Source organism: Oncorhynchus nerka, unplaced genomic scaffold, assembly GCF_034236695.1.
Source record: "Oncorhynchus nerka isolate Pitt River unplaced genomic scaffold, Oner_Uvic_2.0 unplaced_scaffold_1079, whole genome shotgun sequence".
Classification (NCBI taxonomy): Eukaryota; Metazoa; Chordata; class Actinopteri; order Salmoniformes; family Salmonidae; genus Oncorhynchus; species Oncorhynchus nerka.
The window spans coordinates 186,754-196,296 of NW_027040242.1; positions in this window are offsets into that span (position 1 = coordinate 186,754).

Sequence of the window (9,543 nt, forward strand, 5' to 3'; positions counted from 1 at the left end):
TTCCACAGAGCAACACACACACAGACAGACACACAGGGTAGGATGTTTCATATTTCCACAGAGCAACACACACACAGACAGACACACAGGGTAGGATATTTCATATTTCCACAGAGCAACACACACACAGACAGACACGCAGGGTAGGAGGTTTCATATTTCCACAGAGCAACACACAGACAGACAGACAGACAGACAGACAGACAGACAGACAGACAGACAGACAGACAGACAGACAGACAGACAGACAGACAGACAGACAGACAGACAGACAGACAGACAGACAGGGTAGGAGATTTCATATTTCCACAGAGCAACACACACACTGTTGAGTTGACGTGTAGTCTTTCCACAGGTCATCCATCGACTAACCCAGTCCCATCACACACACGTCCCCAGTATTCTCCATAACCCAGTCCCATCACACACGTCCCCAGTATTCTCCATAACCCAGTCCCATCACACACGTCCCCAGTATTCTCCATAACCCAGTCCCATCACACACGTCCCCAGTATTCTCCATAACCCAGTCCCATCACACACGTCCCCAGTATTCTCCATAACCCAGTCCCATCACACATGTCCCCAGTATTCTCCATAACCCAGTCCCATCACACATGTCCCCAGTATTCTCCATAACCCAGTCCCATCACACACGTCCCCAGTATTCTCCATAACCCAGTCCCATCACACACGTCCCCAGTATTCTCCATAACCCAGTCCCATCACACACGTCCCCAGTATTCTCCATAACCCAGTCCCATCACACACGTCCCCAGTATTCTCCATAACCCAGTCCCATCACACACGTCCCCAGTATTCTCCATAACCCAGTCCCATCACACACGTCCCCAGTATTCTCCATAACCCAGTCCCATCACACACATGTCCCCAGTATTCTCCATAACCCAGTCCCATCACACACACGTCCCCAGTATTCTCCATAACCCAGTCCCATCACACACATGTCCCCAGTATTCTCCATAACCCAGTCCCATCACACACACCCCAGTATTCTCCATAACCCAGTCCCATCACACATGTCCCCAGTAGTCTCCATAACCCAGTCCCATCACACACACCCCCAGTAGTCTCCATAACCCAGTCCCATCACACACACCCCCAGTAGTCTCCATAACCCAGTCCCATCACACACACCCCCAGTAGTCTCCATAACCCAGTCCCATCACACACACCCCAGTATTCTCCATAACCCAGTCCCATCACACATGTCCCCAGTAGTCTCCATAACCCAGTCCCATCACACACCCCCAGTAGTCTCCATAACCCAGTCCCATCACACATGTCCCCAGTAATCTCCATAACCCAGTCCCATCACACACACATGTCCCCAGTATTCTCCATAACCCAGTCCCATCACACACACATGTCCCCAGTATTCTCCATAACCCAGTCCCAAAGCGAATGTGGGGAGTTCAGACTAAGAGATATAACCTGGTAATTTACAGTCCTCAACAGGATGTGGAGAGTTCAGACTAAGAGATATACATCTATATAACCTGTTAATTTACTACAGTCCTCAACAGGATGTGGAGAGTTCAGACTGAGATATATAACCTGGTAATTTACTACAGTCCTCAACAGGATTTGGAGAGTTCATACTAAGAGATATAACCTGTTAATTTACTACAGTCCTCAACAGGTTGTAGAGAGTTCAGACTGAGAGATATAGAGATATAACCTGGTAATATACAGTCCTCAACAGGTTGTGGAGAGTTCAGACTAAGAGATTTAACCTGGTAATTTACTACAGTCCTCAACAGGATGTGGAGAGGTCAGACTAAGAGATTTAACCTGGTAATTTACAGTCCTCAACAGGATGTGGAGAGTTCAGACTAAGAGATATACATCTATATAACCTGGTAATTTACTACAGTCCTCAACAGGATGTGGAGAGTTCAGACTGAGAGATATAACCTGGTAATTTACTACAGTCCTCAACAGGATGTGGAGAGTTCAGACTAAAAGATATAGAGATATAACCTGGTAATTTACTACAGTCCTCAACAGGATGTGGAGAGTTCAGACTAAGAGATATAACCTAGTAATTTACAGTCCTCAACAGGATGTGGAGAGTTCAGACTAAGAGATATAACCTGTTAATTTACTACAGTCCTCAACAGGATGTGGAGAGTTCAGACTAAGAGATATAACCTAGTAATTTACAGTCCTCAACAGGATGTGGAGAGTTCAGACTAAGAGATATAACCTGTTAATTTACTACAGTCCTCAACAGGATGTGGAGAGTTCAGACTGAGAGATATAACCTGGTAATTTACTACAGTCGTCAACAGGATTTGGAGAGTTCAGACTAAGAGATATAGAGATATAACCTGGTAATTTACAGTCCTCAACAGGATGTGGAGAGTTCAGACTGAGAGATATAACCTGGTAATTTACTACAGTCCTCAACAGGATGTGGATAGTTCAGACTAAGAGATATACATCTATATAACCTGTTAATTTACTACAGTCCTCAGCAGGATGTGAGAGTTCAGACAGAGATATAACCTGGTAATTTAGTACAGTCCTCAACAGGATTTGGAGAGTTCAGACTAAGAGATATAGAGATATAACCTGGTAATTTACAGTCCTCAACAGGATGTGGAGAGTTCAGACTAAGAGATATAACCTGTTAATTTACTACAGTCCTCAACAGGATGTGGAGAGTTCAGACTAAGAGATTTAACCTGGTAATTTACAGTCCTCAACAGGATGTGGAGAGTTCAGACTAAGAGATATACATCTATATAACCTGGTAATTTACTACAGTCCTCAACAGGATGTGGAGAGTTCAGACTGAGAGATATAACCTGGTAATTTACTACAGTCCTCAACAGGATGTGGAGAGTTCAGACTAAAAGATATAGAGATATAACCTGGTAATTTACTAGAGTCCTCAACAGGATGTGGAGAGTTCAGACTGAGAGATATAGAGATATAACCTGGTAATATACAGTCCTCAACAGGATGTGGAGAGTTCAGACTAAGAGATATAGAGATATAACCTGGTAATTTACTACAGTCCTCAACAGGATGTGGAGAGATCAGACTAAAAGATATAGAGATATAACCTGGTAATTTACTACAGTCCTCAACAGGATGTGGAGAGTTCAGACTAAAAGATATAGAGATATAACCTGGTAATTTACTACAGTCCTCAACAGGATGTGGAGAGTTCAGACTAAGAGATATAACCTGGTAATTTACAGTCCTCAACAGGATGTGGAGAGTTCAGACTAAGATATATAACCTGTTAATTTACTACAGTCCTCAAGAGGATGTGGAGAGTTCAGACAGAGATATAACCTGGTAATTTACTACAGTCCTCAACAGGATGTGGATAGTTCAGACTAAGAGATATACATCTATATAACCTGTTAATTTACTACAGTCCTCAACAGGATGTGGAGAGTTCAGACTGAGAGATATAACCTGGTAATTTAGTACAGTCCTCAACAGGATTTGGAGAGTTCAGACTAAGAGATATAGAGATATAACCTGGTAATTTACAGTCCTCAACAGGATGTGGAGAGTTCAGACTAAGAGATATAACCTGTTAATTTACTACAGTCCTCAACAGGATGTGGAGAGTTCAGACTAAGAGATTTAACCTGGTAATTTACAGTCCTCAACAGGATGTGGAGAGTTCAGACTAAGAGATATACATCTATATAACCTGGTAATTTACTACAGTCCTCAACAGGATGTGGAGAGTTCAGACTGAGAGATATAACCTGGTAATTTACTACAGTCCTCAACAGGATGTGGAGAGTTCAGACTAAAAGATATAGAGATATAACCTGGTAATTTACTACAGTCCTCAACAGGATGTGGAGAGTTCAGACTGAGAGATATAGAGATATAACCTGGTAATATACAGTCCTCAACAGGATGTGGAGAGTTCAGACTAAGAGATATAGAGATATAACCTGGTAATTTACTACAGTCCTCAACAGGATGTGGAGAGTTCAGACTAAAAGATATAGAGATATAACCTGGTAATTTACTACAGTCCTCAACAGGATGTGGAGAGTTCAGACTAAGAGATATAGAGATATAACCTGGTAATTTACAGTCCTCAACAGGATGTGGAGGGTTCAGACTAAGAGATATATCCTGGTAATATACAGTCCTCAACAGGATGTGGAGGGTTCAGACTAAGATATATAACCTGGTAATTTACAGTCCTCAACAGGATGTGGAGAGTTCAGACTGAGAGATATAGAGATATAACCTGGTAATTTACTACAGTCCTCAACAGGTTGTAGAGAGTTCAGACTAAGAGATATAGAGATATAACCTGGTAATTTACAGTCCTCAACAGGTTGTAGAGAGTTCAGACTAAGAGATATAGAGATATAACCTGGTAATATACAGTCCTCAACAGGTTGTAGAGAGTTCAGACTAAGATGTATAGAGATATAACCTGGTAATTTACAGTCCTCAACAGGATGTGGAGGGTTCAGACTAAGAGATATAACCTGTTAATTTACTACAGTCCTCAACAGGTTGTGGAGAGTTCAGACTAAGACATATAGAGATGTAACCTGGTAATATACAGTCCTCAACAGGATGTGGAGAGTTCAGACTAAGAGACATAACCTGGTAATTTACAGTCCTCAACAGGATGTAGAGAGTTCAGACTGAGAGATATAGAGATATAACCTGGTAATTTACTACAGTCATCAACAGGTTGTAGAGAGTTCAGACTAAGAGATATAACCTGGTAATTTACAGTCCTCAGAGTTCAGACTAAGAGATATAACCTGGTAATATACAGTCCTCAACAGGATGTGGAGAGTTCAGACTAAGAGATATAACCTGGTAATTTACAGTCCTCAACAGGATGTGGAGGGTTCAGACTAAGAGATATAGAGATATAACCTGGTAATTTACAGTCCTCAACAGGATGTGGAGAGTTCAGACTAAGAGATATAACCTGTTAATTTACAGTCCTCAGAGTTCAGACTAAGAACTGCACTCTGCACCTTCCAGGACTCCAGTATTGTTTTACACACTGCTCTACTTAATGTGTTTTGACATCTGTTGTGAAATGTAATGTCATGTTTTTATTTGTATATAACTGACTTCGTTTTGTTGGACTCCAAGAAGAGGAGCTGCTGCCTTGGCTGGAACTAATGGGGATCCATAATAAACCCCAGGAAGAGTAGCTGCTGCCTTGGCAGGAACTAATGGGGATCCTTAATAAACCCCAGGAAGAGTAGCTGCTGCCTTGGCAGGAACTAATGGGGATCCATAATAAACCCCAGGAAGAGTAGCTGTTGCCTTGGCTGGAACTAATGGGGATCCTTAATAAACCCCAGGAAGAGTAGCTGCTGCCTTGGCAGGAACTAATGGGGATCCATAATAAACCCCAGGAAGAGTAGCTGTTGCCTTGGCTGGAACTAATGGGGATCCTTAATAAACCCCAGGAAGAGTAGCTGCTGCCTTGGCTGGAACTAATGGGGATCCATAATAAACCCCAGGAAGAGTAGCTGCTGCCTTGGCAGGAACTAATGGGGATCCATAATAAACCCCAGGAAGAGTAGCTGCTGCCTTGGCTGGAACTAATGGGGATCCTTAATAAACCCCAGGAAGAGGAGCTGCTGCCTTGGCAGGAACTAATGGGGATCCTTAATAAACCCCAGGAAGAGTAGCTGCTGCCTTGGCAGGATCTATTGGGTATCCATAATAACCCCCAGGAAGAAGAGATTCTGCCTTGGCTGGAACTAATGGGGATCCATAATAAACCCCAGGAAGAGTAGCTGCTGCCTTGGCAGGAACTAATGGGGATCCGTAATAAACCCCAGGAAGAGTAGCTGCTGCCCTGGCTGGAACTAATGGGGATACATAATAAACCCCATGAAGAGTAGCTGCTGCCTTGGCTGGAACTAATGGGGATCCATAATAAACCCCAGGAAGAGTAGCTGCTGCCTTGGCTGGAACTAATGGGGATCCATAATAAACTCCAGGAAGAGGAGCTGCTGCCTTGGCAGGAACTAATGGGGATCCTTAATAAACCCCAAGAAGAGTAGCTGCTGCCTTGGCTGGAACTAATGGGGATCCTTAATAAACCCCAGGAAGAGCAGCTGCTGCCTTGGCAGGAACTAATGGGGATCCATAATAAACCCCAGGAAGAGTAGCTGCTGCCTTGGCAGGAACTAATGGGGATCCTTAATAAACCCCAGGAAGAGTAGCTGCTGTCTTGGCCGGAACTAATGGGGATCCTTAATAAACCCCAGGAAGAGTAGCTGCTGACTTGGCTGGAACTAATGGGGATCCATAATAAACCCCAGGAAGAGTAGCTGCTGCCTTGGCTGGAAATAATGGGGATCCATAATAAACCCCAGAAAGAGTAGCTGCTGCCTTGGCTGGAACTAATGGGGATCCTTAATAAACCCCAGGAAGAGTAGCTGCTGCCTTGGCAGGAACTAATGGGGATCCTTAATAAACCCCAGGAAGAGTAGCTGCTGTCTTGGCCGGAACTAATGGGGATCCTTAATAAACCCCAGGAAGAGTAGCTACTGACTTGGCTGGAACTAATGGGGATCCATAATAAACCCCAGGAAGAGGAGCTGCTGCCTTGGCAGGAACTAATGGGGATCCTTAATAAACCCCAGGAAGAGTAGCTGCTGCCTTGGCAGGAACTAATGGGGATCCATAATAAACCCCAGCAAGAGTAGCTGCTGCCTTGGCTGGAACTAATGGGGATCCATAATAAACCCCAGGAAGAGTAGCTGCTGCCTTGGCAGGAACTAATGGGGATCCATAATAAATCCCAGGAAGAGTAGCTGCTGTCTTGGCCGGAACTAATGGGGATCCTTTATAAGTACAAATACACACACGCACAGACCCACACACACGTGCAGACCCACACACACGCACAGACCCACACACACGTGCAGACCCACACACACACGCACAGACACACATACGTACAGACTCACACACACACACGTACAGACACACACACACACACACACACACACACACACACACACACACACACACACACACACACACACACACACACACACACGCACAGACAAACACACGTACAGACCCACACACACACACACACGCACAGACAAACACATGTACAGACCCCCCCCCCAAACACACACACACGTACAGACACACGCACACATACATTATTTAATTCTCAACTGTTCATGTGCAGTTACCTACTGTCTATTGAACCTTGTATGACGTCATAAATGTACAGACAGTAGTACATACCAAAACCGTTCAACCTAAGCCAGTCTCCCACCGTCTGTTAGTTGACCCCTGTGATGACTCAATGACCCCAGGTCCTGAACTCAGACATCGTCATCAAGTAATAATTATATTATTCAAAAACATGCGTCTCACAATTATTGGCACCTCTAGAAATTCTTATGAATAGAATCTAATTTGATATGTATTTCCGATTAAGAATTTACTTTTAAAAGTTACTTTTAAGAGTCTTTGGGAACTCTTAAGTGGTTATCCCATCCATGGGGTATAAACATGAGGTGACACACAGGCTAAACTGCCCTTAGTCATCCTTCAACATGGGAAAGACCAGAGAACACACAGATGAATATGAGACAAAAGGCTGTTGACCTTCACAAATCAGACAATGGCTATAAAATAGATATCAACATGGCTGAGAATACCCATCTCCACCATTAGTGCAATAATGAAGAAACGTCAACCAGCTGGATCTGTGACGAACCGGCCTAGAAGAAGACCCAGGAACCGGCCTAGAAGAAGACCCAGGAACCGGCCTAGAAGAAGACCCAGAAACCGGCCTAGAAGAAGACCCAGGTGTATTTTGCCTCCAGGCACAGACCAGAAGGATGGATCACGTGGCAACAACAAATCTCCAAGGATCACAGTTGGAGAACTGCAGAAGTGGGTTAATCCTCGGGGTCTCCAAATCTACAGTTAGACTCCGTCTCCATGACAACAAGTTATACGGAAGGGTTGCCAGGAGAAACCTGTCTGCCTCTACCTGTCTGCCTCTACCAGGAGAAACCTGTCTACATCTACCAGGAGAAACCTGTCTACATCTACCAGGAGGAACCTGTCTGCCTCTACCAGGAGGAACATGTCTGCCTCTACCAGGAGGAACATGTCTGCCTCTACCAGGAGAAACCCGTCTGCCTCTACCAGGAGGAACCCGTCTGCCTCTACCAGGAGGAACCCGTCTGCCTCTACCAGGAGGAACCCGTCTGCCTCTACCAGGAGGAACCCGTCTGCCTCTACCAGGAGGAACCCGTCTGCCTCTACCAGGAGGAACCCGTCTGCCTCTACCAGGAGAAACCCGTCTGCCTCTACCAGGAGGAACCCGTCTGCCTCTACCAGGAGGAACCCGTCTGCCTCTACCAGGAGGAACCCGTCTGCCTCTACCAGGAGGAACCTGTCTGCCTCTACCAGGAGAAACCCGTCGGCCTCTACCAGGAGAAACCCGTCTGCCTCTACCAGGAGAAACCCGTCTGCCTCTACCAGGAGAAACCCGTCTGCCTCTACCAGGAGAAACCTGTCTGCCTCTACCAGGAGGAACCTGTCTGCCTGTACCAGGAGGAACCTGTCTGCCTGTACCAGGAGGAACCTGTCTGCCTCTACCAGGAGGAACCTGTCTGCCTCTACCAGGAGGAACCTGTCTGCCTCTACCAGGAGGAACCTGTCTGCCTCTACCAGGAGAAACCTGTCTGCCTCTACCAGGAGAAACCTGTCTGCCTCTACCAGGAGAAACCTGTCTGCCTCTACCAGGAGGAACCTGTCTGCCTCTACCAGGAGGAACCTGTCTGCCTCTACCAGGAGAAACCTGTCTGCCTCTACCAGGAGGAACCTGTCTGCCTCTCCCAGGAGAAACCTGTCTGCCTCTACCAGGAGAAACCTGTCTGCCTCTACCAGGAGGAACCTGTCTGCCTCTACCAGGAGGAACCTGTCTGCCTCTACCAGGAGGAACCTGTCTGCCTCTACCAGGAGAAACCTGTCTGCCTCTACCAGGAGAAACCTGTCTGCCTGTACCAGGAGGAACCTGTCTGCCTCTACCAGGAGGAACCTGTCTGCCTCTACCAGGAGGAACCTGTCTGCCTCTACCAGGAGGAACCTGTCTGCCTCTACCAGGAGGAACCTGTCTGCCTCTACCAGGAGGAACCTGTCTGCCTCTACCAGGAGGAACCTGAACCTGTCTGCCTCTACCAGGAGAAACCTGTCTGCCTCTACCAGGAGGAACCTGTCTGCCTCTACCAGGAGAAACCTGTCTGCCTCTACCAGGAGGAACCTGTCTGCCTCTACCAGGAGAAACCTGTCTGCCTCTACCAGGAGGAACCTGTCTGCCTCTACCAGGAGGAACCTGTCTGCCTCTACCAGGAGGAACCTGTCTGCCTCTACCAGGAGAAACCTGTCTGCCTCTACCAGGAGGAACCTGTCTGCCTCTACCAGGAGAAACCTGTCTGCCTCTACCAGGAGGAACCTGTCTGCCTCTACCAGGAGGAACCTGTCTGCCTCTACCAGGAGGAACCTGTC